Below are 26,721 nucleotides of genomic sequence, written 5' to 3'. Positions count from 1 at the left end.
TATAGATAACTGTTTTATATCCAGCTTTTAATATGTTATTGCTTGTTCATTAACATTTTGAACTTCCTATGTTAGCAGATAACCTTCTATACATTGTTCTTTCATAACTGTAAAATATTTAACTGTAATTTAGTCATTTCCTCATTATTGGTTATTCTTTGTTTAAATTTTCACTACTATAAATACCACTGCATATACCCTTGCAAACATCTTTTTTTTTTTTTTTAAATATGGAACACTTCACGAATTTGCGTGTCATCCTTGCGCATGGGCCATGCTAATCTTCTCTGTATTGTTTCAATTCTAGTATATGTGCTGCCGAAGTGAGCACACCTTTGCAAACATCTTTTAAGTTAAATTCCAAAAAGGGTAAGCAAGGTAAGCCAATGGTTAATTTTAGGACTTTCCCCCCACATTTGCTCCTGATAGAAAATACTTATGGTGAACCGTCTACTGATTGACATGGCATTTTTCTCTGTGTGTGTGTGTGGGGGGGGGGGTGTTCTCTTGATTTGAGTGTTTAGATAGTAAGTTAGATACTCCACACTTAATTCATTGATAACAATCTATAATCCCCCTAATTTTAAATCAAATTTTCCAATATTTCAAGTCTGATGGTATAGTCTGTGATGTTCATAGCCTTAGTGTTGCTCACATGATACTTTTTAAGCCATAAGACCATGTGAAATATATGTGAGCTTGAAAATTAAATGATTAGCCAAATGTTCCAGATAAAGATATTTTCTCTAACACAAGTTTTTATTTCTATTAAGAAAATTTATAGCTTCCTTAAAAAAAAAAGAAATGGTGGGGTTTCTCTCACACACTAATGATGAAAGACTGATCACAAAAATCTACAAAGAGCTGATGAGACCCAACAAAAACAAAGAAAATAATCCAGTCCAAAAATGGGCAGAAGAGCTAAAAAGAAACTTCTCCAAAGAGGAAATACAAATGGCCAACAGGCATATGAAAAAATGTTCAACATCACTTGCAATCAGGGAAATGCAAATCAAAACTACCATGAGATACCATCTCACACCATTGAGAATGGCACATATTAAAAAAACTAGCAACAAATGTTGGCGAGGTTGTGGAGAAAAATGAACTCTCCTGCACTGCTGGTGGGAGTGCAAACTGGTCCAACCACTTTAAAGAGCTGTGTGGAGATTTCTTGACCTACCAAAGATAGAGCTTCCACATGATCCAGCAATTCCATTCCTAGGTATTTACCCAAATGACACAAACATTAATTCCAAAGGGTACCTGCACCCCTATGTTTATAGCAGCACTATTTACAATAGCTAAGCTATGGAAACAACCCAAATGTCCAAAAATAGATGACTGGATCAAGAAGATGTGGTACATATACACAATGGAATATTACTCAGCATTCAAAAAAGATAAACACATGCAGTTTGCAGCAACATGAATGGAACTAGAAGGGATCATTCTCAGCAAAATAAGTCAGAAAGAAGAAAAATACTGGATGGTCTCACTCATAGCAGGAATTTAGAAAACCTAAATAAGGGACGAGGAAAAAGACTAATTAATACAAAGTAAATATCAAAATCAACAAGCAACTATAAACCAGAGACACACTACATGGGGTGGGGATGGGCGGGGAGAGGAAGGACTAGGGTCAAAATAGGGGGGGGTGCAATTGTATGGGGAATATAACCAAAATGAACATGCATACATTGTGCAAAAATGAAAAATGATTTAAGAATTATATAAAACAAAATTTTTTAAAAAATAGAAAAGGGAGGCCAGATTATGGGAGTCAGCTTGCCACTCAAAAAATTTTGGATAAAGTATATTTTTGAAAAAATTCCCTTAAAAACACTAGTAAGCAGACAAAATAGTAAGATCTTAGATTAAAATCTAAGGTAAACCACCCCAGCCACTTGTGCTTTGAGAACAGTTACTAATTTACACAACTTTGGGTTTCAAATAAAAGAACAGAAATATGAATTCCAAATGGCAAAAAAATATGGTAAGTTATTTAGCCTCATTAGTTATCATGGAAATGCAAATTAAAACTGCCATAGGATAACATGACACATATTAGCAAAAATTAAACATTCGACAGTAAGAAGGGTCTAAGTTTAAATGATGCAATCACGTTGGGAGACTTTATTATCCAATCAAGTTAAAAAGAGCATTCTATCCAGTGACACAACTAGACATACGCTCAAAAAAAAACACTTGTAAAGAAATTAATGTGTGTATACAGTGAAATATATAAAAGAACTTGACAGGAGCATTTTTCATAGTACATCAAAACTAGAAACTACTCAAAAGTACAAAGTAATGTACTCTGTAATGTATAAAAGTTCCATACAGCAATGAAGGAAGCCAGACATAAAACATACAATGTTCTATTTAAGTCCACAATCATGCAAACTAAGCTACATTATAGTAAATATATAATATATATACACACACACATATAGATAGTAAGAAAGGCAAAAAAATAATTATCATTAGAGTTAGAACAGTGGTTACTATGGGAAAGTGGAGCAAAATGGTACTGAAATCCTAGCTCACACTGAAGGCTTTAAGGTGCTTATTTTGTTCTACTTCTTGTCCTTGTTGGTGATTATGTTACAGAGCAGCCCCGATATTAAACGGGTTGCGTGGCTGTGGGTCCTCACCACGCGCTTAAAAGGGACTTATTAATGCTTCACTACAGGCACACACAAAGGTTAATAAAAGGTTTATTTACAAGGGAAAGAGAAATGAGGGAATGTACAACTCAGGGAGAAAATAGGGAAATAAAATCTTAAATGGGTCCTACCCTATCTGCCAACCTGGAAACCCAATGGCACTCTGAGAGCTGGCCGAGCGCTGTGAGCTGGTGGAGAGCCAAAAAGGCAAGGGAACCTGCCCCCCCACAAAGCCCACGTGTCTGGTTTTATACCAAACCTGGCTGCTTAACCCCACCCTCAGGTTCCAGCAACCTTCCCTTTGGTGGTTATGGGATCTGTCTTTCCCAATGTCCTGATGGCTTTGGTCTGGAGTGGGGGTGGAGTCCACAAAACCTGCATGGAATTAGCTTTAGGACATACTTTTCCCCCTAACAATTACACAGTGCTAATTTTATGATAACTCATTAAATTGCATACATGTGTGTTTTGTTTGTTGTTTGTATGTCGTTTCATAAATTTTTAAAATTCTAAATAACTAGGAAAAGTAGTAGATAATTCATCCATTACCTCCCATACTCTAACCACAGAAGATTTCTTTCCTTCTGTTTTGTGCACTTTCTGGTATGCCCAGTTGTGCTTCTCTTTCCCTATTGTCCTTATTTCTGTGATATCATTTTACCTTTATCTCTCAACCCTCTACTGGGCATTTTAGTTATGGTGTCATCCCTTTAATTTCCAAGAGTTTCCTTTTATTCTCTGAATGCCCCTTTTTAAAAAAAATCCCTCACTCTTATTTGATGAATGCCGTTATTTTTTTTACCTAAGCATATAAATTATGTGTTTTGGGAAGTTCCCTCTCTCTACAGATTATATTTTTCCTCCAGGATGAACTCTTCAGTCTGTTTTGATCTCGTTTTTGAACCTACTTCCTTTTACCCTATCCATATCCTCCTCCTAAGCACACGATTGGAGTGCTTTCTCTGCTAAGAAAAAAATACAAACTCTCTGAACTGAAGAATTACATAGCTGAGGGTAGACGTAGCTTACCCAAAAGTAAGAGGATTAAGTCAGTTTCATATTCAGTAACAACGGAATTCATACAGTATAAAGAACACAGATAAGGGCCTCCCTGGTGGCACAGCGGTTGGGTGCTAAGTTGCGAAGCTGCCCTCAGCCTCTGCAGCAGATCCCCTGCCGCTAGGTGAGGGTCTCACATGGCACGCAGACCTCTCCTGCCACCCGCTGTTCCCCTCAGCAGTGTATTTCGTCAGTCTGCCTGTTCTGCTCCCCGCTCTGGCTCTGGTGAATTCTCTCACCCTCCCGCGCTTCTGACTGTACCCAGTGCTTGTATAAATAAATAAATAAATCTTTAAAAAAAAAAAAAATTCTTAAAAAAAAAAACCCACAGATAAAACGAAGAAAAATTAACTGCCTCAGTTAGCTACAAGACAATATCAAATGGTCTAATACACATGTAATGAAATTCAAGGAGAAGCCAGTGAGATAGAGCAAAAAGATATTTGAAAAAATAATGGCCAAAAAGAAATCAGAACCAAGCACATGATCACAGGGTACTATATGCAAGAATCAACTCTTTCTACATATTGCAACAAACAACTAGGGAATGAAATTTAAAATTAATGCCATTATAATAGCAGCAACAGGAATATGGTGTGGGGAGACAGGCATTTTAAACAATAACAAAAATTGTTTAATCACTCTATTTTTAACTCCTTTTAAAATTTGAAACCCAAGGTAAACATATCTAAAAATGGCTGATTTTTTTTTTTTTTTTTTGTGAGGGAAAAAGTGTGCAAGAACTCTACAAGGAAAACTAGAGAACAGTGCTGACAGAAACTACAGACTATCTAACCAAGTGGAGGAATACATAATATTGACCATGGCTGGTCTCCCTGAATGAATCCATAAATTCAATTCAATATCAATCTAAAGCCAGCAGGGTTTTATTTTTTTTTTTTGGTATGTATATAAATTGACAAGTTGATTCTGAAATTTACATGGATATGTAAAAGAGAAGAGTCTAAATCTTGGCACTGCTTTTAGGAGAAGGGCTAAATGTCTTGAAAGATGTTATCATTCATTCACCAAATATTTTTGAGTAGCAGGTATTAAATGAAGGCAGCTAAGCCAATAAAACTGAAAGAGTTCTTCAATCTGTGAGCATACACAAAACTCTTCTTTCAGATGTTTTACACACTTTGCTGTGTTTTCAAAATAGTTATCTATATTACTTGGTTTAGACAAAAGTCTGAAATACACTAAAACGTCACCACACCAAAAAAAAAAAAAAAAATCAGCAATTAGATAATGGAATGCTATCTAATTCAAACCATATTAAAGGAAACTTTATTTTACCAAAGGCTTGGTTGAGGTGTTAACTCGGAATTAGTGTTCTTTAATTTACAAGGCTCTCATTTGAGGAGTTTTAAAAAAGTAAAGGTAAATGCTCTGATAGCTTACCACTAAAGTGATGATGCACTTAAACAATGTCCTCAGAATAATAGTGAGTTTGAGAGAGAGTGAAAACAAGTCCTATATTAACAAGCATAAGCCAATAAAGAGGTAACAGAACTAGAAAGAACATTATCCACCATGGTCTTTTTAGGGACTTCTATATATACTGCTCGCAACTGGCCCAAGTGGTGTGCCTTTCCAACACAAGAAGACAAGTCTTCCAACTGCCAAAACTTTTAATAGAACACATGCATCATATCCTTTGGTATTAATATACTTTATTTATATTCAGAAAGCTGAAGGCAAAATGAGGTTAAATATTTAATATAAACCTGTTCTTTAGAGTATTATTCTTTCATTAATGGACTCCTTATAAAAGAAAATACCTATTTTAATAAATTGTGATTGAATATAGAATCATTCAATTCACGAGGTAATATATGCAAATATTTTCAATTTTTATTATGAACTGAATCATTACTACTATGGGTTTCAGATGAATAGTTTCATGGCAAAGAAAACACAGGAAGAGGAGAAAAATGAATGTCTTTCATCACATCATGTCCTGGCTCACATCCATCTGATGCTCGTCCAGGATGATGTGACAGTTGAGTCATAAGCTGTTCCATTGATGCCATGTTCATTCAGTTTAACAAGACCTTCGGTAAGAATCCAGGACAGCCACAGTCAAAACCAGATGGATAATAAAAGGGTGCCATATACAGGTGAAGTGCTTCACAGAAAAAAAAGTTCTAAAATGTATTACTTTCCAAGAATAACAAATTTCTTTGGTTACTCCATTTAATCTGTTAGTTTTTTTAATGATAATATTACAATAAATTGTTAACTTATACTTAAGATGTCAGTCACTGTGCCAAATGCTGTATAGGAATTATCTTGGTTACTTTCACCTTGGCAACATCTTTGAGAATGGGTTCTATTAATATTCCCACTTGTAGGATAAGGAACCAAGCTCAGAGGGTGAGCTATCCAAGCCTACCAATGTGGTAGCTCTGAGAACTAGCATTTAGATTATCAAGCCCGCTGGCTGAGGAGCTCCTTCTCTGCATCGTTACTGCTCTCCATCTAGCTGACATATGATAACATTACCATGGATAAACATTTAAATAAACAGATTTTAGGAGAAATTGGAAAAGTCATGAGAAGTCTTCATGCCAGTAAGAGAAAATGTTATCCAAACCAGGAGAAGGAGATGCCCCGAAATGTTTTGGAATGGAGTCAAAGTCCTGAGTAAGGAAGGAAGACCGAGTTCTTAACCCAGAGCTAGGAAGTGTGCTATGTACTTAGGATTACAACTGTAACTAAGACAGACACACATTCTGTTTTCATGCAGCTTCTATAGACCATTGTAGGAGACATATGGGGAAACAGGCAGTAAAAATACACTAATTCATGCTGCCAAGAAAGAATATGAAAAGGCCTTTGAGTAGAGAAGGTGTTACGAAAATCTTCCTGGTGAAGAGGACATCAATGCTAAGAGCTAGCAGGTAGGTAGGTGAGAGAGGTCAAGAAGAGAAGATAACCGGGCCTGCCTGATGGTGCAAGGGTTAAAGACAGCGCTACCAAGCTATCCCCAGCCACTGAAGCACAATTTCAATCCCCTGCAGGCCAGGGAGCTACCCATGGAGCAGCACACCTCTCCTGTCTTGCCTGCCGCTCCCATGAGCAGTGTATTTCAGTAGATCTGCCTGTTCTGATCCCCACTCTGTCTCTGGTGAATCCTCTTACCCCTGCACCTCTGGCTTACAGTCCAGTTCTTGTATGCATAAATAAACTTTTTAAAAAAGAGAGAAGATAGCATATGCAAATATCTGATACAAAGAACAGCTCTTTGGGAAAGAAAGTAAAGGCAACAGAAGACGACCAATAGAAATACTAAATGACATTAGACACTACTCTACTTTCCAACCAAGATTCCAGGTGGAAGTCAGGTTAAATTTCAAAAAGTGCAAATATAAGTCAGCATTTAGGGATAGGAAGGTGGTGAGATAGAAATCCTAACAACAAAATGGATATTTTCATATTTAGAATGGCACAATATTCCAGGGTCATCCCACCCACTCCCCACATGAAATGAGCAACCAAGAGATTCCAGATGTTCTCCCACCAATTGACTGGGTGACCATCAACTCATGTAGCTTCCCTGGATTTCTGTGCTACTTCCATGAACTACACATCAATCAATTTCTCTTTCTGGGGGGCACAATAATGGATCTGATCATTTTCTCAGAATTCTTTCAGTTCTAACATCTGTGATTCTCTAACTCAGATACACAATGACAAAAAAACAATCATCAACAATAATTTTAATGAGAACCAGTAATAGTAGTTAATACTGTGTATTAAGGACCAAGCAATAGGATAGCACTTGACAATCCTTATCTTAGTCAATCCTTACCACAATCATATTAGGTAGGTACTATAATTACCTCTAAATAGACATGGAAAATGCAAACTCAGAGAAATTACCTGCTCGAGGCAATTAGTGCAGCCAGATTTTGTCTGCAGGCATTTGAACTACAGAGTCTGTGCCCTTAGCCAGCAGAGTGTGCTCTACGCTGCCTCTTACACACTGTTAGTAGCAATAGTCCCAGGACTGTCACCCTGTATGTACACTGATAAGATTTTTCAAAGTATTTTCACATTAGCAATTTATCTTATCTTCATGATATTCTTGGAAGGCAGACAGAGTATTATCATCTCCACTTAAGACATGAAGTAACAAGCATTGTGAGGTTCTGCAGGGATTTCGTGATGCACCAGGAACTAGAATCCAGATTTCGTGACCTCTATTTCTGTGCTTTTCAAATCACACAGCAAATTACACAGATTTTTAAAAGCCAACATTATAGAGTGATGAACGGCAGATGCTTTTAGTCAACTTTTTGTGGTTAAATTATAAAAGGATAATTTTAAAAAAGATTTTATTTACCATTATAAATTAGAGTGATTTAGGCTAGTACTTGGACTGAGCTGTAGTTTAGGTACAAATATGTAGCAACCTTAAAGTTTATTTAATGTGATAAAGCATTTAATATTTAATTATTACATTTCACTATGTGTAGTTTGGGGAATCCAGTCTTTAAAAGAATTAAGATAGTCATGAACGAGAAAAACACAATATAGTATATAAAATACAATAATGTACATAATTGTACAAAATTTTTCCATTGCTGTATAAAAGTCCTCTAACATGAAGTCACTTCTTAAACTTTATTTCACAATACCCTTTAGCACACGGTGAAATCAAGCAAGAATCACATCATTATAGTAGCAATGATAACAATGAATACTCAGTACTATGTGCCAGACACTGGTCTAAGTACTTAATAAATTATTAGCTCCTTCTAATTCTTATAAAAACTTTCCCTTATTTAATCATCCTCATAACCATGTAAGGTAAATACCATTATTATCCCCAAATAGTCCAGGAAAAAACAAACTCAGAGAAATTACCTGCCCAATGTCATATACCTGCATCAACTAGTGGACTCAAATTCCTTATTTCTCATATGCATTATTGTTGGTTCCATTTTAAGAATAAGAAATTTTGGGTAAGAAAGGTTAGGTTATTTTCCAGAGAAAGTGACACAACTAGAAAATAGCTGTATCTTATTCCCAAATAAAGTAGACCATTCAAGTTCTTAAACACTATGCTAAACATGTTATGCTTTTAATAAGGGGCAGATTACCATGAGGCATACATTGCATGCTGTGAGAACCCTAAATCTAGGCTAGTTACTGAAAGGCTAGAGAATGCGCTGGTATCGCTTAGCTAAGTGATAGAGCAGCAGTGGTCAACAAAGGGGCTATGTCAGGGTCGCTCCTCCAGTGTTTTCTTGCCCACCCCCCTTCACAATAAGCTTAGAATTCCATGGTATCTGCCATTTCAAACATGGCGCAGAATCCTAATCTGTTCTTGCCTAGGTCCCGCAGAGCTCAAACCTTTAACCCATACACAGTTGTCTCCAGAACAAAACATGAGACAGGTCAAAAGAAGAAAATAGTTCTCTATCCAGCTAATTAATGAAGTCAACACTTCAACCATAATGTAGTTCCTGACTTTTCTATGTGCTACACCTACCATTTGTATCATGCCATCAGTACTTAAAAATTATTTGGCTAAGGGCCTTGAAAAATATAAAGAAAACTGGCTTTGTGTGTTACTATTACAAAGTCGTAAGTCTAGAATATCAAAATTCCCCAAATTTGGACAATCTCTGGATTATAAGGAAAAGACCAACCCCCAAATTATTTTTTTAAGATTTATTTATACAAGCACTGGGGTACAAGCCAGAGGTGAGGGAATGTGAGAGAATTCACCAGAAACAGAGCAGGGAGTAAAACAGGCAGAAGGACCAAAATACCCTGCTGAGAGGAGCAGCGGGTAAGACAGGAGAGGTCTGCTGCACCATGTGGAATCTCCCTGGCCGTCCGGGAATCGAACCGGCACTGCAGGGGCTGTGGACAGCTTCACAGTGCTGCATGCAACCTGCTGCGCCACCGGGGAGGCCCCCCCAATATTTTTTAGATCCCAGCATTGAATGAAATGGAACAGTCTTAAAAGATGCTACTAAAGTACAACAGCAAAACTAAAATGACTAGAAGCTTCAAAAGTTAACTAAGAAGAATCAGAAAATCAGGTGAGATTCTTTAAGAATTAATGATCACTGGGTAGAAACACAGTGTATGTTACAAGGTTACTGAAAATTGACTTCTGATGTTACCAAAACAGCAATAAGAGGGTGAGCTTGTGTGTGCTCAGTGTTTTAAAATTTACAATATAATATTTAATAAATACCATTATAAAAGAAGACCCTTTTGAGGGGAGGAGAGTCTCACTGAGAAGTTTCCCCTCTCACTTTCTCTTTTCCTGATACTTAAACACAACAGTATATAAAATGATAATTTGATACAGAAAATGCCAACTATCTACATAGCTACATTTCTGTAAATATACAAATCTTCTGCAATTATCTTTACTTCAATTTATCTGATTTTTTAACCAAATTAACAAGAAAGTAGAGATTAAAGTTCAAAATTTTCTCATCTGTTAGAAAACGGATTATACAATTTAACATTTTTATAAATTGCAGGTATCACCATTTGTAAAACTGAAACTATTATAGGTATTTCTCCCTTATTTTTAAAGGTTTTCTTCACTTAAAGAGTTAACTTTTATCACATGACATTTCTATTGCCTGTTATGGAGTTTATGGGGCACAAGACACTTGCTTTTTTGGGAAATCCCTTTTATTGTACATAGGGAGACTTCTAGGAGCTTCATTAGGAATGAACCTTTTTTACCCAAGAATTTCAGCCTAAAAGGCCACCTTCTTCTGTAACAGGGTGGTCCCCAGGAAAGGGGGAGGTTCCAGGTTCCCTGCCCCACCCAAGGGAGGGTGGAGCTGAGCAGGGAGAGAAGAAGCTGCAGAGGAGACTGAGGAAGGAAGGAGGCAGGATGGAGCCAGAAGGAGACCTGGAGGAGGCACATGGAGCCTAGAGACAGGTGAAGAAACTGCGCTTGCCTTTTGGTCGTGGACGGGGTGACACAGATGTGGGTGAGACCTGTGGGGAGGTGACAATGGCAGCTTTTATCTTGATTTTGATTTTACTCTTTTCCTTCCGGGATTGTCTGGTTGTTTTTGACCTTTTTCTGTGGGTTCCCACTGGAAGATGCTTTAGACTTGTGGCAGGCTTTGGGGCCTTGCTCTGGGCCAGTCCCATTTGGATGGACTTTTACCCACGAGGGGACGGGTAACTTTGGGTGCTTGATTTAGAAACTAGATTCTTTGCCTTTCCTGTATTGTTTCCTAATTGTATTAAAGTTCCTTCCCATTAAAGTCTCATGTTTTGTGTTAATACGGTAGATGGCAGAACCTATTTAGAGCAGGCAGGTTTGCAGGGTCTGGGGTGCCCCTCTCCCTGTCCTGTAACACTTCCTCTAATCAACAACATATAATCACATTCTCATTGTAGAAACTTAGGCCAAATGAGACTGTGAAATATCATTTGTGTGAAGTGACAGATACCTTCAAGTAGATAATAGCTCTATCAAATATATGCTACTAAAATGCAGCTTTTATGCAACCTCTCAAAAACTAATAGCTTTGTTTTACAGAGGATAAAGTCCAAATTTCTTCAGTTAGCAAATACAGCCTTTCAGAGTCTGTCCAATCTGTTTTTTCAGATCGAGCTCCTACCCCTGTAAGTACATACTCCAGTATCAGCTTTCAATCTCTGTCCCCAACTAGGTTATTTGAATCCCTACCCACTTGTCTCCTTCATCTGAGGACCAGACTCTCAAAATATTGGTAGCCTGGTAAGAGTTACCCTGCATACAGTTCTTCAGTATTTGTTTCAAATCTCATGACCTCCTCAAGGATTTAAAAAAATGTTAAAACCCACAGGTATGATGGTGGGTTATCTATTGATTTTGCCTCTCAGCATTAACTCACCTTTCAGATAGTATACTTTGGAGCTTCAATAGAAATATGATTTCTGATTAAACTACTGAAAATGTCCACTGAAACTACAAACTGTAACATTCAATGAATGACTAAACATCAGGGCAGGTTATAAGGTACTATACTACTACTTTTAAAACCTGATTTAATAATCAGTACAGTTGATCATCATTATTTGCAGATTCTATATTTACAAGTTCACCTATTCGTTAAAATTTATTTGTAACTCCAAACTCAGTAAGTGCTGGCCATTGGTGGCCCAGTATGATGAAAAATTTGAGTTGCCTGAGGCATATATTCCAGCAGAGGTTAAACAAAGTGACACTGTGCCTTCTAGTTTCAGTTCTCATACTGTAAACAAGTGTTTTTGTTTTTTGTTTTTTTTTAAAGATTTATTTATTTTTATACAAGAGCTGGGGTATAGGCCAGAGGTGTGGGAGGGTGAGAGGATTCACCAGAGACAGAGTGGGGAGCAGAACAGGCAGAAGGACTGAAATACACTGCTGAGGGGAGCAGCGGGCGAGACAGGAAAGGTCTGCTGTGCCATGTGGGTCAACTCCCTGGCTGGGGATCAAACTGCTGAACTCATGCAGAACTCATGCCACAGTGGCTGGTAATAGCTTGACAGCACTAAGACTTTAACCCCTGTACCCCCAGGGAGGCCCAAGGATTTGATATTTTAGCTGGGTTTGGGCTGCAGAAGAGGAGGAGGGGTTTGCAATCTAAATGGAAAGAATTTGGAAGTTAGGAGTGAGATATTGTACAAAGGCACAGAGGCAAGCAAGAGAAACATAAAAGCAATTTGCAAAAGTTACACAATAAAAAGCTTACCAGAACATAAAAGTCCTTATAAATCTTAGTAAATTGTTAGACTGTCCTGAGGCAATGAAGACCCTTGGGTATTATAACCGGGAATAGTTTGATCATTATCTACATGTTTGCAGTACAGAGTATAGAATGAAGATGAGAAGTGAGCCAGTCAAGATAATGACCGGCTCATTATCAGTTAATTCAGTAATTCAGTTAAAGGTTATGGTAGCCTAAAATTAAAAGTAGCAGTGAAGATAAGAAGTAGATGGGTTTGTGAGGTATTTAGTTATTCAAATCTTTAGACTTGATGATTGAAATATGGGGAGAAAGGTATCTGAGGATTACACCCAGATTTCTACATTGGGAATCGGTTGACAACTTACTGTGCATCTGCTAATATAGGGAAGTATGACTTTAATGAATTGATAAATTACTTTGTACATGTTGAGTTTGAGAGGCCAATACAACTCATCTAAGAGAAAACATTTAGTAGGTAGTTGGAAATACAGGCCAGGATTTCAAGAGAATGCATCTGACCTTGAATATAGAAAATATGGGTTTTCATTGCATAGGAACAGGTAACTGAAGTAACAGAAGAGGGCAAGATTACTCAAGGAAAGGAAGACAGTGAGAAAAGAGCCCAGAAAACTGAGAAACTAAAAGAACTGATGAAGAAGAGGTAGAGAGGTAGAAAGAGGAAAACTAGAAATTGTATGTTGAAAAACCTTCACAAACTGATATATTTTACAATATTGCAAATATTCACTGATTTTAACAGTCACTGAATTCTACAACACAGTCACTGGTGACCTTGGAAAGATCAATGTCAGTGGAGCAAAACAGAAATCAGTGATTCTCTGAGGTCAATCAGCTGCCTCATGCCTCCTCAATGACTCTCCTGAGTATTCGCCATGTCTCCACTCAGTGCATGCTTTTCCTACTACTTGCCCGATCCTTGTCAATGGCTCACATATACCACCTTTGTATGTATTCTCTCTCTAGCTCCCTCCCATAACAAATCAAAATATGGAACATACATATCCACAACTTCCAGAGTCAATTTCCAAAAGTATAATTTAAAGCAAGTCAAGCCTGGATCAAAAACAATGATGCTCTAATGCCTTTAAAATAACACCCAAACTCCTTAGCATGACATTCTAAGACTTCCACTATTTAGTTCCTATCTATGTTGGCAGTCATTTTTTCTACACTCAACTTTGTGAAAAGTACTGATTTAAATTTTTTTTTTCAAATTAAGATTTTTAATTATGGGCACTTAGGTGACAGTAAGTTCTTTTTTAATGGATGGGGCCAGGACTCTATTCCACCACAGTGAACATCTGACAGCATTATCGTCATATTGCATAAACACTGCCTTTTATGGCATGAACTACATGACAGAGGAGGGGAAAGTATTTTTAACATTTAATAAGTCATTTTATACTACAAACTTTATGGAAAACATTTCTACTATATTATAACATCACTCATTCTACTACATTCTCAGCTAAGTAAAAAGTCAAGACATAGGAAAAGACACAATGACTTTTTAAACTCTCCCTCCTACCAGTCTTGTAGAACTTACCCAACAGTTTCTAATTGGAAGATGGTAGCTTCTATAGGCTTCACTAAACCAGGATATGTCATAGCTTTCCAGTTACATCACATACCTACTAGGCTATATTACATGGCTCAAAAGTCATTTAAGACTTCCAGACCAATTTTAATGCAAGAAGAACAGAGGGAGGTGTTGCTACTTGATTTTAACTGTAGCTGTATCCCTCACAACATTCCCTTCCCTTGACTTTGTTTTTCTTTGCAGTTTTCTAGCATTTGCAATACAGATGGATAGAGATACATATTCCTAATTCAGTACTGTGATGATGAAATGCTGCTCTGTTATAACTTTGCTTTCCTTGATACTACATTATAATATGTAATAAATGAAATGAATATTAACATGTAAAGCACATAAATAAAATAATCCTAGAATTGCTCATCGAAAGATTACTGTATACTTTATAAATCCTATATCCCAAACAAACAATACCTGTGAAAAATCATCTTCCTGAGATAAAGCACAGCAAACTTAAAATTTCATCTAAAAGTATGAACTGACTATCCTGGACATATCATATTGGTTTACAGAGGAATGCCATGAAGTCTGTTCCTCTTAGTATTTATAATTTACTATTCTCAGAGGAAACACATTTTTATTCATATTGCTAAAATCACAACAGTTTCTTTAATATATATCTCTATACTTTCTGTATGTGAGATTTATTTTCCAGTCATTAAATATTATCAATATCTAAGTAGGATAGAGTACGCCTTTAATAGCCACAGATATCATGTGACCAATGATGCTCAGAAGAAATACCAGAAACATTTGAAGGACTTTATCAAAGTATAGATAACCCCAAACTGCCAAATTCTGACTGGGCAGATCTGGTGTGCTGCCTGAGAATTTCCCAGGCAATTCTGATTTGGTAATCAGCTATTTGGATCCACTTCTTCCTCATCATAGTGTGTGTAGCACTTATAAGTGACAAAACATATACTTTATGTGCTACATACTTACATACTAACTACTTCCTATTTGCTGCCTTTGTCATTACTCATTGTTAAATTTAACTGAAATTAATCATGCCTGATGAATGGCTTGACTTAATGTTTCATTTTTTTTTTTGTAAACTGCCATGAATACGTCTTAGCAATAAAGACTGATTTCTTAGCATTGTTTTTTATCATCAACTAAGTCTTTAGCCCACTGCTATAATTTAAAATAAATACAGCATCATTGTATAAAATGGCAAATATGTTTCCCACTTTTGACTTGCTTTTCTAATTTTCTTTTTTTTTTTTTTAAGATTTATTTTTATTTATTTATACAAGCACTGGGTACAGTCAGAAGCATGGGAGGGTGAGAGAATTCACCAGAGCCAGAGGGGAGAGCAGAACAGGCAGACTGTCAAAAAAATACACTGCTGAGGGGAGCAGCGGGTGGCAGGAGAGGTCTGCACACCATGTGGGACCCCCGCCCAGCGGCTGGGGATCGAACTGGTGCTGCAGAGGCTGTGGGCAGCTTAGCAACCCAGCGCTCAACCGCTGCGCCACCGGGGAGGCCCACTTTTTTAATTTTCAAGGAGTTTCACATTATTTAAGTTCCTTGAACGTTGGTAACACTAAGATGTTTCAAACCTAAACTTTCTAGATTCTATTCTAACTGCAATTTGGACAGAACACTAAGATTTACTAACTTGAGTTTCATTAAGAAATTTTAGGTTTAAGGGCCTCCCAGGTGGCGCAGCGGTTGAGCGCTGGTTTGCGAAGCTGCCCGCGGCCTCTGCAGCGCTGGTTCGATCCCCGGCTGCTCCCCGGCCAGCGGAGGAGGGTCCCGCATGGCTCGCAGACCTTTCCTGCCGCCCGCTGCTCCCCTCAGCAGTGTGCTTCGGTCCTTCTGCCTGCTCTGCTCCCCACTCTGGCTCTGGTGAATTCTCTCGCCCTCCCGCGCTTCTGACTGTACCCAGTGCTTGTATAAATAAATAAATAAATATTTAAAAAAAAAAAAAAAGAAATTTTAGGTTTAAGAATTTACTCAAATTATGATATTAAAATACTGTAAGTGTAGGTGTTTCATGCATTTTTTCCTTGGGAAGGGTCAATGACTTTCATCAGATTCTCCAAGTGGTTTACGGCCCAAGAAAGCTTAAAAATACCAATTCAGGAAGAACTGAAAGGTTCACTACAGTACATTCTAAATGAAATATTTTCATATTTTAAACAATGAAAGAGGAAGGGTTACCTAAAATCAAATACCTTTTTATTTCCAGCTGCAGTTACATTATTTTTAAATTCACTGACAGGACAGACAGGGATTAAAGTGACCTTCTAAAGGGAAACATAACCCAACTTGATGATGTCTTTTTACCCAAAGAAATCTTACTAATTTGTTTTTTAATAATTGGATCTTGTATCATACAGTTGAACCTGAAAGACTTTTAGGTAGGGGAAAGATTTTTAAACATTTAAAGGTGAAAGGTATATAAACTATTCATTATATTAAAACTAAAGGACAGTAGCTTTAAATTAGATGTATTTAATTCTAAACACTTTTTTAAAGATTTATTTATTTATGCATACAAGTTCTGGGGTATAAGCCTAGGTGCAGGGAGGTGAGAGGATTCACCAGAGAGAGTGGGGAGCAGAACAGGCAGACTGACTGAAGACACTGCTAAGGGGAGCAGCGGGCGACAGCTCGCCATGTGGGTTGCTCCCTAGACAGCCAGGGATCGAACTCATGCTGCAGTGGTTGGCTTGATAGCACTGTCTTTAACCCCTGTGCCACCAGGGAGGCCCTAAACATTTTAATTTTTAATATAAATTTTAATTTGTACACAATTCCTGTCTTCATGCAATTTTCAAGTAAATAAAAATGCAAAAATCTTTTAGAAACTTTCCAATTAGTAATGTGATTCTATGAAATCTACCTTAAGGTTAATAAAAAACTAAGCACAAGAAACGAAGCATTTCTTGAGCTGTGGATACAATAGAAAATTCAAGAAGACCATTAGGTCTTGACAAGTTTTTCAATAAAAAATTTATACAGAATTCAACACTCTACACTTCCCAGGCAGGGAAGCTACTCAGCTGACTTAAGTGGTTCAATGGTTCACAAGTTCCAAATAGGTTCTCTGGACCCAATACCGTTCTAGAGACAAAGCTATATGGTCTCTTCCTTTTTTCTAAGATCTATTTTAATGCATGTAAAAAGAGAAAATTTTCATATTTTTCCCCAAAATAGTGTTGAACAGTAAATTAAATACATTGAAAGTAAGCCAGAGAACCTCCCAAATATAACCCCAAGTAAATCAATTAAGTTGAGACCCAGTCAATTTGAGGAATTCCTTTTAGTGATTATAACTTTTGTTTAAAACGCTTGTCACTATTATGTAAGAAGTATTCAGATCCAATGAAATACTAATAATTTCTGGATAGATTTCTAAACGCGCTTGTAAGCCCTAAAAGATCTTATGAGGTACTTAATAAATTAGTACAGTTGTGCTTTTTCCCCTCATGTTTAAAAGACACGGAAATGAACAAGTTAAAAGGCATTTTCCTTCCTCTGACTGCAAATGACATGCTTGATGCTGCCAGAAGCCAGCTGGCAAGATGCCCATGTACAGTAAGTTGTTTATTCCCTGTCTACCAATCATGCCACAGAAATGGAATGCCTACAGACATAGAGGGAGTGTCTTCTGAAAAGACAGAGCAATAGAGAAAGGGACATAAGTTTAAGAAAATCTGAGAGGTATACACAATTTTAAATAGTTTATCAGTGCAACAGATATTATCCTCTAGTCATTTTAAGTGACTTTTTTCCTTAAAGATTTATTTATTTATACAAACAAGAACTAGAGCACAGGCCAGAGTTGTGGGGAATGAAAGGACTCACCAGAGACAGAGGGGGGAACAGAACAGGCAGACCGACTGAAATACACTGCTGAGGGGAGCAGCAGGCGAGTCAGGAAGTCAGGAGAGGTCTGCTGTGCGAGGTGGGCAGCTTCCTGGCTGGGGATTTATTTATTTATGCATATAAGAACTGGGGTACAGGCCAGAGGTGTGGGGGGTGAGAGGATTCACCAGAGACAGAGTTGGGAACAGAATAGGCGGATTGACTGACGTACACTCCTGCGGGGAGCAGCTGGTGAGTCAGGAGAGGTCTGCTGCGCATGTGGGTTGCTCCCTGGCTGGCCGGGGATGGGACTCGTGTTGCAGTGGCTGCGGACAGTTCCAGAGGTTGTGTCCTACCCACTTGCGCCACCAGGGAGGCCCCTTAAATGCCGTTTTAAATATAATTTTCATAAGCCACAATATCTTAAAATGAATTTGAGCTTCAAAGTGAAACCTTTAAACAATATTTAACATAGATACTGAAAATAATAAAAGAAATAAAAAAATGGAATGTCCAGAGAAGTGATGAGAAAGTAGAAAAGATGAACCCTTATTATCAAAGAGAAGTGATAAACAATGATTCAAGTAAGTGATTCCTGTTCTGTCCCCAGAAATCATTTTCATTGCTTGCCTTTTGAGAACCCCTCCCCACCCACACTGGCTAATTCAGGGAGAACTAGGTAACAAGAAACTCTTTCTTCTTTGACCAACTTAGCTAGTATGACTATTTCCTAAATGTCTTCCCAAAGTTACATATCATCACTGGTATCAGCTGCCAGTGAAAAGCTCAGAACATATCCTCCACACCGTGTTCAAAGAATGTTCAACTCAGAGGCAGACATAAAAAGGGAAGTCTCAGGCTACTCATCAGTATCAATTTAATCCTAGAACCACATCAACAAGCATTTTGAACAAAACTCAGCTCAAAGGGCCCTAGGTACCAAAAGTACTTTTAAAGTCACGCATTTATAGGAAAAAGATGACCCATCAGAAATGATAAATACTGACAACTGCCTCTGTGGAAAGAGTAAGACATTTATAAGACCACAGAAATGTCCAAACGTAATCACAGTAAAACAGACAGCACTACTGTATTGGACACTACTTTTATTTTTTTGGTGTGTGTTCTTTCTTATAGACTTCTTGAGCATTATTCAATAGGTTCTAGACACATGTCTTACTAATATAGTAACCTAAACTAATTCATGAGTCTAGTATCTCAGCAATTTTACATGAATCCCAAACCCAAATCCAAGCAAAGCAACTTGTTTTATCAACAATACAGAGTTGAGGATTTTAATACATTATTTACGCCCTCACAGCTAGTCTGGGTTTGTTTTTCATATCCCCCCCGCCCCGACCTTAGTCCATCATGCCCAATATTTTACAGCTTTAGTTTATGCAATTCTTTGATCCTATATTTCTTCTGCTACATATTTTATTTTTCTATTTCTCACAGTATCTTCCAAAAAAGGTTAGGTGCAAGTTTTAGAAAATAACAAATTATTAATCTATACTACTTACTAAAACTTTTTTTTTTTAAAGATAAATTCAGTGTTAATGATCACTGTACTCTGGTTAACTTTCTTTTTTCAGGAGTCCAAACAAGAAAGGATATACACAGAAAAGACTAGACTGGTTATAGTCAGAGTGTGTATGTTATTCTTAAGGTCTCACCAGGGTGTGAGGTTCACATTAAAATTCAATCAATAGGGGCCTCCATGGTGGCCTAGGGGTTAAGTCTCAGCAATCACCACTGTGGCCTGAGTTCATCCTGGCCAGGGAGCTGACCCACATATGGCGGAGCAGACGCCTCCTGTCTAGTCCGCTGCTCCCCTTAGCAGTGTATTTCAGTAAATCCACCTGTTCTGCTCCCTGCTCTGTCTTCAGTGAATCCTCTCATGCCCCACACCTCTGGCCTACACCCCAGTTCTTCTATACCAAAAAATAAATATTTTTTTAATTCAATCAATAGGTAAGTAAATAAAACCAAATTCTATTTTTGTTCTAATAGATTGCACATGGAAATGTGCCAAAGCCATGGCCTTGGAAATTAAGTTTATAAACAAGATTTCAAAATAATGCTGAGACAGCAATGATACTTCCTCACTTGCCAGTCACTTCTAACCCAAAGTTCCCCAAGTCATCAACTATTCATTAAATTGGCCCAAAGTTTTATTTTAAATGTGCAATGTATTCCTAGTACAGTTACTACATGAAAGCAAGTTGGTTTGTCAACATAATGATAAATAGCTTGAAAAGATTATGCATAGCATTGAAAAAATTTACATTTAATGGGTTGATAATTATAGGATTAGTTCTATTTCTCAGTTAAACCTCTGGTCTCTACTTTCCCTTTCAAATTTTAACCAATGGAAAACAAAAAAACACTTGTTAGTATAAAATAACTATTCTGTATGAAAGGGAGCATCACAGCATGAGAAAGGTGAAAGTGCATTAAAACCAAAGGATGCCCACTTTACCTATTAAATGAAAAACAATTCTGTAGTAAAAAAATTTTTTAAAATTCTGTAATTCTCAGCTTTTAGCTGAAGTGAGGAGGGGCAATTTAGACTGATACATGAACTACAAATAGGAGAATAACATGTTCCCTTTTTCCTCCTCTTAACTCCTCCCACTCTTTGAAAGTTTTACAGATTAATACTTTTAAAGTAGTATTTCTAACCTCCAATAGGTAAGTTTTTGATAATATATTAGTTACCCTCACTGACAAATATGTACCTGCCTAATTTCACTATCTCTCACTTGGCATCACTACCAGAAGTTTAAAATCTATTCCTAAATCAACCCCTCAACCCCCCCCCCACCCCACTCCTAACCTTCCCTTATATAATTGTCAGACTTCCAATACTGAAACTAGTTATGAAATTTTAGTTAATAGTTAACTGGAAAACCTGAGGTCAACAAGAAAAAACTTAAGCAGATAATTTCTTAAACAAATACCTGTTCAAGCCAAATGAATAATTCTTTTATTTAAAAATACCCCAGTTAAGATGTTTCCATCTTTAGGTTATTGCACGCTACTGAATAGCAAATTTATTTTTAGTAAAGAATATTAGGATTTGGCTGAATGAGGCAACAGGAAAATGAAGGTAGGTATCTTCTCTCCTTACATCTTCTCTTGCCAATAGTCCTTCCAATTCCCCACACCCCAATAAACAAACTTTATAAAACTAAGTTTTATTCTTTCTAATTTTTTTTGTTTTTTGCCATTTTAAGCATGCTTGTTGACATTTTCTTTTTCTTTTTTTAAAGATTTATTTATTCATGCATACAAGAACCAGGGTACAGGCCAGATGTGCGGGAGGGTGAGAGGATTCACCAGAGACAGTGGGGAACAGAACAGGCAGACTGATGAAATACACTGCTGAGGGGAGCAGTGGGCGAGACAGGAGAGGTCTGCTGCACCATGTGGGTATCTCCCTGGCTGGCCGGGAATCGAACCTGCACTGCGGAGGCTGCGGACAGCTTCACAGAGCTGCATTCAACCGCCGTGCCACCAGGGAGGCCCTGCTTGTTGCCATTTTCCAGAAAACATTATTATTTTAACATTTAGTATATAGATAACTACCTACCAAAGATGCTTTTTCTTAATCATATTCAGTGAGACCCAGGTTAGGTCAGCAGTGAACAGGTCACAAGAGGAACTGAGTGCAGTAGAAAAGCTCTGAACATCAACATTAACAGCAAGTATTACATTCCACACAAATAAATGATTTAATTCTGAAGAGGGAGAACCTAATGTCATTTTGATTATGAGTCATGAATATGATAGCATCCTTTGAACACTTCAGTTATTATAACCATCTACTATCTGGTACTATTAAATATTTATGGAAGGAATTCTGTTGTATAAATGTTAGCAAAGAATTCTGAACATGAGACTCCTAACTTGTTTCCTGAAAAAGGGTTTTCAAGCCCTTAGCAATAAAATCCTTTCTTATAAAAAATTTAGACCTTATTTTAAAAAATTAGACCTTATGTGAAAACTTAATACAAATAAAAGGTAAGTGCAATATGCTGACCAAGCTTATTTTAGACATTGAAAAAGATAGTATTAATCTATATAGAAAGCAATGAGAAAGATCAGTGAAGCTGTTATAATCAACTAGGAAAAGTGAAAGAAGAAATTAAGGACGTATCACCAAATTTTGCATTTAAACAAAGTTTGGAAATGACTGTCCTAAAACCTCACCTTGTCTCCATAATCAGTCCCCAGACCTCACTAACAAGCCTCTGATAAGTGTCTTCTCCTTATAAAAATAAAGCCTGAATTTTAACAAGGTCCACCAAACTCTGGACTCGAACATATCTTTCACTAATTTCATGCAGGAACTGTTTCCAGGCAGTATGCAAGTACACAATCACTTCTGACACTCATGAATCTTGAAGAGATTGTCTTTATTAATGACAGGCTGCTTACATGATAATGAGCCACATGGCGTGTGGTCAAGATTGCTAATAATGGACTAAATACACATGTTTCCTTGATTGGGTTTTCAAAAATCAAGTTTCCACTTTTAATAAAGGAAATAAATCAATAAAACTTTCAAAATTGAAGATCTGAGCACCATGTATTTTATAGAAAAGCATATTGAATGCACAGGTTGGTTTAAGTGGTCTCTGTAGTTTCAGCTATACTGAGTATAATTTTAAAAGTCATAATTTGGAATACACTAGCAGACTGCAAAAAATAAAAGTCACATTTTTCAGACATAATTGAACAGTAATTATTCAAATTGTTTTTCATTGCACAATATCTGATCATTTTGAAGCATACTAAATGTGTGTGTTCTCTACCACTATTTGCAAATTTAGTAAAACTACTTACAGTGACTTGTATGAACTGGTTTTGAAAGATGCTTTAGTTCTTTCTCTGCAACTAGATGTGCTATCACAGCATTTTTTTTAATACATGAAAGATGTCTGCCTTGCTTCAGAAAGAATTAGAGCAGTTTTAAAAGACATGTAAAAGTCAACATGGTAATTTAAAAGAGAATGACATTTTCAAGCTTATCAATTACATTTCTATAGGAGTCACTTACTAGATCAATGTTAAGTTATTAGAAACAAAATATACTGGATAGTCTCAGACTTTTATCTTTGTTTAGTAATTTATTTAAATTTAAATTTTTCTGCTGCAACATGAAGGAAACATTATCAAAATGAATACAAAGTATGTAGATGCCAAAAATGGTTCCAGATTTTGTCTTACCTATAACATTTAATGCAACATTAATGACAGTGCTCCACCTACTGATGTTTCTATGGTTTCTGTTACCTCATTAAATGACTTCCATAAAGCAACTACAGAATAGTAAGCTGAAGGACTGCCAAGTTAAATACATGTAAACACACAGCCTAACTAAGCTGTAAGCTGTCTCCTTTATAAACTGACAACCACTGCTATAGTGGGCCTAGAAACTTTTGTCTTATGTCTGTCCAGTGAATAACAGAAATGAACAAAGCACACAAAAATGATAATACATTGAATACAATTTAAAATATCTCACAGAAGGAGCATGTCTGGATGGTGCCTATCATTTCAGCTACTATAGACTCTACTGAATAGTTTGAAAATAGCATAGAGTTCTTTTCTCTAAACTTAGACAACAGCATTCTTTTTATATTTTTTGATTAGGCTAGATTTAATACAAATAGGAAGCACTGCTGAAATATAGAAGACAAAATAGGTAGTAGCAATACAGAAAATAACATCATTGATTAAAGTTTGTGTCTGAATTACAGCTAATTAAAAAGCATTACATTTTAATAGAATTATAAAAGGAGAGGAAATAAAAGATAAAATGAGCAGAATTTTTCAATAATTTCCTACAAAATGGAGTACTGACCTGGTGATGAATATAGGCATTCCCTACTTCTATATACAATGAATTCTTAAAATTATTTGTTATAAGAAGGAAGTGTTAACATTTTACAACATGGGATGAGGATGTGGGAATGTTTTATTTCAAGAGTTAAAATATACTACAGCGTCTCTATTTGTACAATTAGAGATACAAGTTTCAGTAATGTATTTCCATACTTCATACATTTTATGCCTCCCCTCCCCTCACACACACCATTACTGAATAACCCACAATGTCAATTGTGAGTGTATAGGTGAAGCTAAAGATTGTTTGGGACATCAATTTCTGTTCTAATTTTACTAAGTATAGAAGCCCAAAATTGTTATCCCTATACCAGTACTATAATCTTTTTATTTTCAATTAATTTCTCTAAAGTAACATAAAAAACAATGTAACAAATGGCATTTAAAATATTTTTCTTTTTTTAAACTTCAAAGAGAAGCTTGTCTGGAAATAAAGATATATAATGAAATCTGGATAGATTTCCCTGTGCTTGACTTCACCTCTCTGAATTAACATTGTCATTCACTACTGTTCAGAGCAGTCTGAGAAACACTAACAAAACAAGCAATAGCTCAAATACCACATACAGATAAAGATGGCATTACTATTAAAACTGTTGACTGGTGGCAGTATCACCACAAAGTGTTTTGAAATGTTTGTCAATTGCTTAAGAAATTTCAAAATTTCCCATGAAAGGCAGTTTGGTAGAGAGTGCATCAATCAACACATAATTTTCAAACAATTCCAACTTCTCTACAAAATAGCTCATTTGTTCCAAAGTTGACATTATGACAGACTTCAGGACCACCTGTATGTTTGGTAATATAAAGAACAACAGATTCTAAGGTTAAGAGAAACAGTAAAATAGTTTGCAAGAAATCTCACATTGGATTTTGGCCAATATGAATTCATTTTCCAAACCAAACAGCCATAATAGTAGTTTTCATTATTCAGAACTAGGAGAAAAGACACTAAAGAAAAAACATTTGGGTTTCACAAAAAGTGCTCTTAATATAAGGGAGTAAAGTCAGCAAAAAGTAAGGAACTCCAAATTACATTCCTCCATAAGAGCAAAGAGAAATGACAAAAGATGTTAGGATCAATTTTTTTTGAACTATGAAAATTAACTTATATTCCCCTCACAAAACATCTCCTAGCTCCCCTCCCTCCACCATCCTGCCACTGACTCTTGTTAAGAATAGCAAACTGTGGTGTTTAGCTTACCTAATCTCCATTCACTGCCCGCAACTCAGCAATGGTCATGAAGGTGGCAGAAGGAGCCTCATTCCCTAGAGTTCAATTATTTGTTCTCACCTTTCTGGTGGCTCTCCAGAACACCACCTCGAAAAAGGTTATCTTTATTTTGCTAAAGTGTTCTTTTCTAGAACTGATCTACTGCTATATTTCAGGGGAGGCCATGGGGGAGGTTTTTGTTGAAATTGCTCATGACATAATATATGCTGCTGCCAGAGGTAATGAACAGGTGGGGGTAAACACACTAACCAAAAATCTAGGGACAAAGACTGTGGCTTCAAAAGGGTCTCACATATTCCTGGGAATTTAGAAAGTTCACAAACTTGAGTAGGAACAAACTCAAGAAAGAGAGAGCAAGCCTGATATATCACCTTCTGTTGACCTTTATGGAATTTGGAGGTAAAGGCTAAGGCAGAGTTGTAAACTCCAGGATGACAGTGTAGAGTATGTGCCCTTGGTCAAACAATGAACCCCTTGCAGAGTCTGGCAGTTCTTTTACTTGCAGAAATATAATAAAATCTCTGTTCAAGCCTTTAGCTGGCCACTAAGCTAAGAGACCAGCATGTCAGGCTTCATAAAGGACAGAGAATAGAAATTTTACAAGTTGTTAAATAAACAATGTCTGCAGTACACATCAACAACAACAACAAAAACAGCAGGGATGAGAGAATCTGGTTTCCAGATTTGACATTTTTAATATTATGGTGTGATTAGTTTTTAACAAAAAAATTATGAAGTGTGCAGACAAGCAAGTGGCATGGCACATGCACAGGGAAAAAAAAAAAACATAAGCTAACCGAGGAAGCCCAGATGTATTTTCTAGACAAAAACTTACACTATTTTAAATGAGTTCAGGGACATAAACTATATCTAAAGAAAGTAATTTTTAAAAGTGTCATTAAATTGACATACTAATAATTAATGATGACAGAACTATAAAACGGAACCACATAGAAATTTTAAAGTGGAAAGACAGGAGAAATAAGAAATCCACTAGAAGGGCTCAACAGCAGATGTGAGTAGGCAAAAGAGTCAGCAAACTTCAAGACAGGTGAACTGAGATTATCCAGTCTTGGAACCAAAAGGAAAAAAGGGGAAAAAAAAAACTGATCAAAGTGTGACACCAGGGCCTCCCTGGTGGTGCAGGCAGTTGAGTGCCGCACTATGAAGCTGTCCCGCAGCCTCTGCAGCGCGGGTTCGATCCCAGCTGGCCGGGGAGAATCCCACATGGCGAAGCCGACCTCTCCTGTCTCTTCCGCTGCTCCCCGCAGCAGTGTATTTCGGTCCTTGTGCCTGTTCTGTTCCCTGCTCTGTCTCTGGTGAATCCTCTAATGCTCCTGCGCATCCGGCCTGTGCCCCAGTTCTTGTATAAATAAATAAATCTTGAAAAAAAAGTGTGACACCATCAAACTGGCTATCATATGCATAGTGATACCTGAAGGAGAGGGGGGGCAGAAACAATAAACAAATAGTGGCCAAAAATAAACCAAACTGGATGAAAAACACACAAGAAGTAATACAAATTCCAGGAGGAGGAAGTGAAAAAGATTCACACTTAGACATGTCATAATAAAACTATCAAAAATTAAAGACAAAAATCTTGATACCAGTGAGAGAAGAAACTCATTATGTAAAGTTGATCCTTAATAAGACTAACAACTGATTATTTTGTCAGAAACTTTGCAAAGGCAGGTC

General features: G+C 36.9%; 1 protein-coding gene and 1 non-coding gene across 11 annotated transcripts in view; both read right to left on the bottom strand.

Annotated features, from left to right (window-relative positions):
- NR3C1 (nuclear receptor subfamily 3 group C member 1) overlaps positions 1-26,721 on the bottom strand; it is a 108,410-nt gene that overhangs the window by 41,721 nt on the left and 39,968 nt on the right. The gene's annotated exons all lie outside the window — the stretch shown is intronic.
- On the bottom strand, positions 225-331 carry LOC119243906 (U6 spliceosomal RNA). Its single transcript, XR_005124890.1, has one exon. It is a non-coding gene; the product is annotated as a U6 spliceosomal RNA (small nuclear RNA).

Source organism: Talpa occidentalis, unplaced genomic scaffold (genome assembly GCF_014898055.3).
Source record: "Talpa occidentalis isolate TD23 unplaced genomic scaffold, MPIMG_talOcc4v2.1 talOcc4.13, whole genome shotgun sequence".
Taxonomy (NCBI): Eukaryota; Metazoa; Chordata; class Mammalia; order Eulipotyphla; family Talpidae; genus Talpa; species Talpa occidentalis.
The sequence above is the reverse complement of the archived record's forward strand: the minus strand, read 5'-3'. Positions and strand labels throughout refer to the sequence as shown.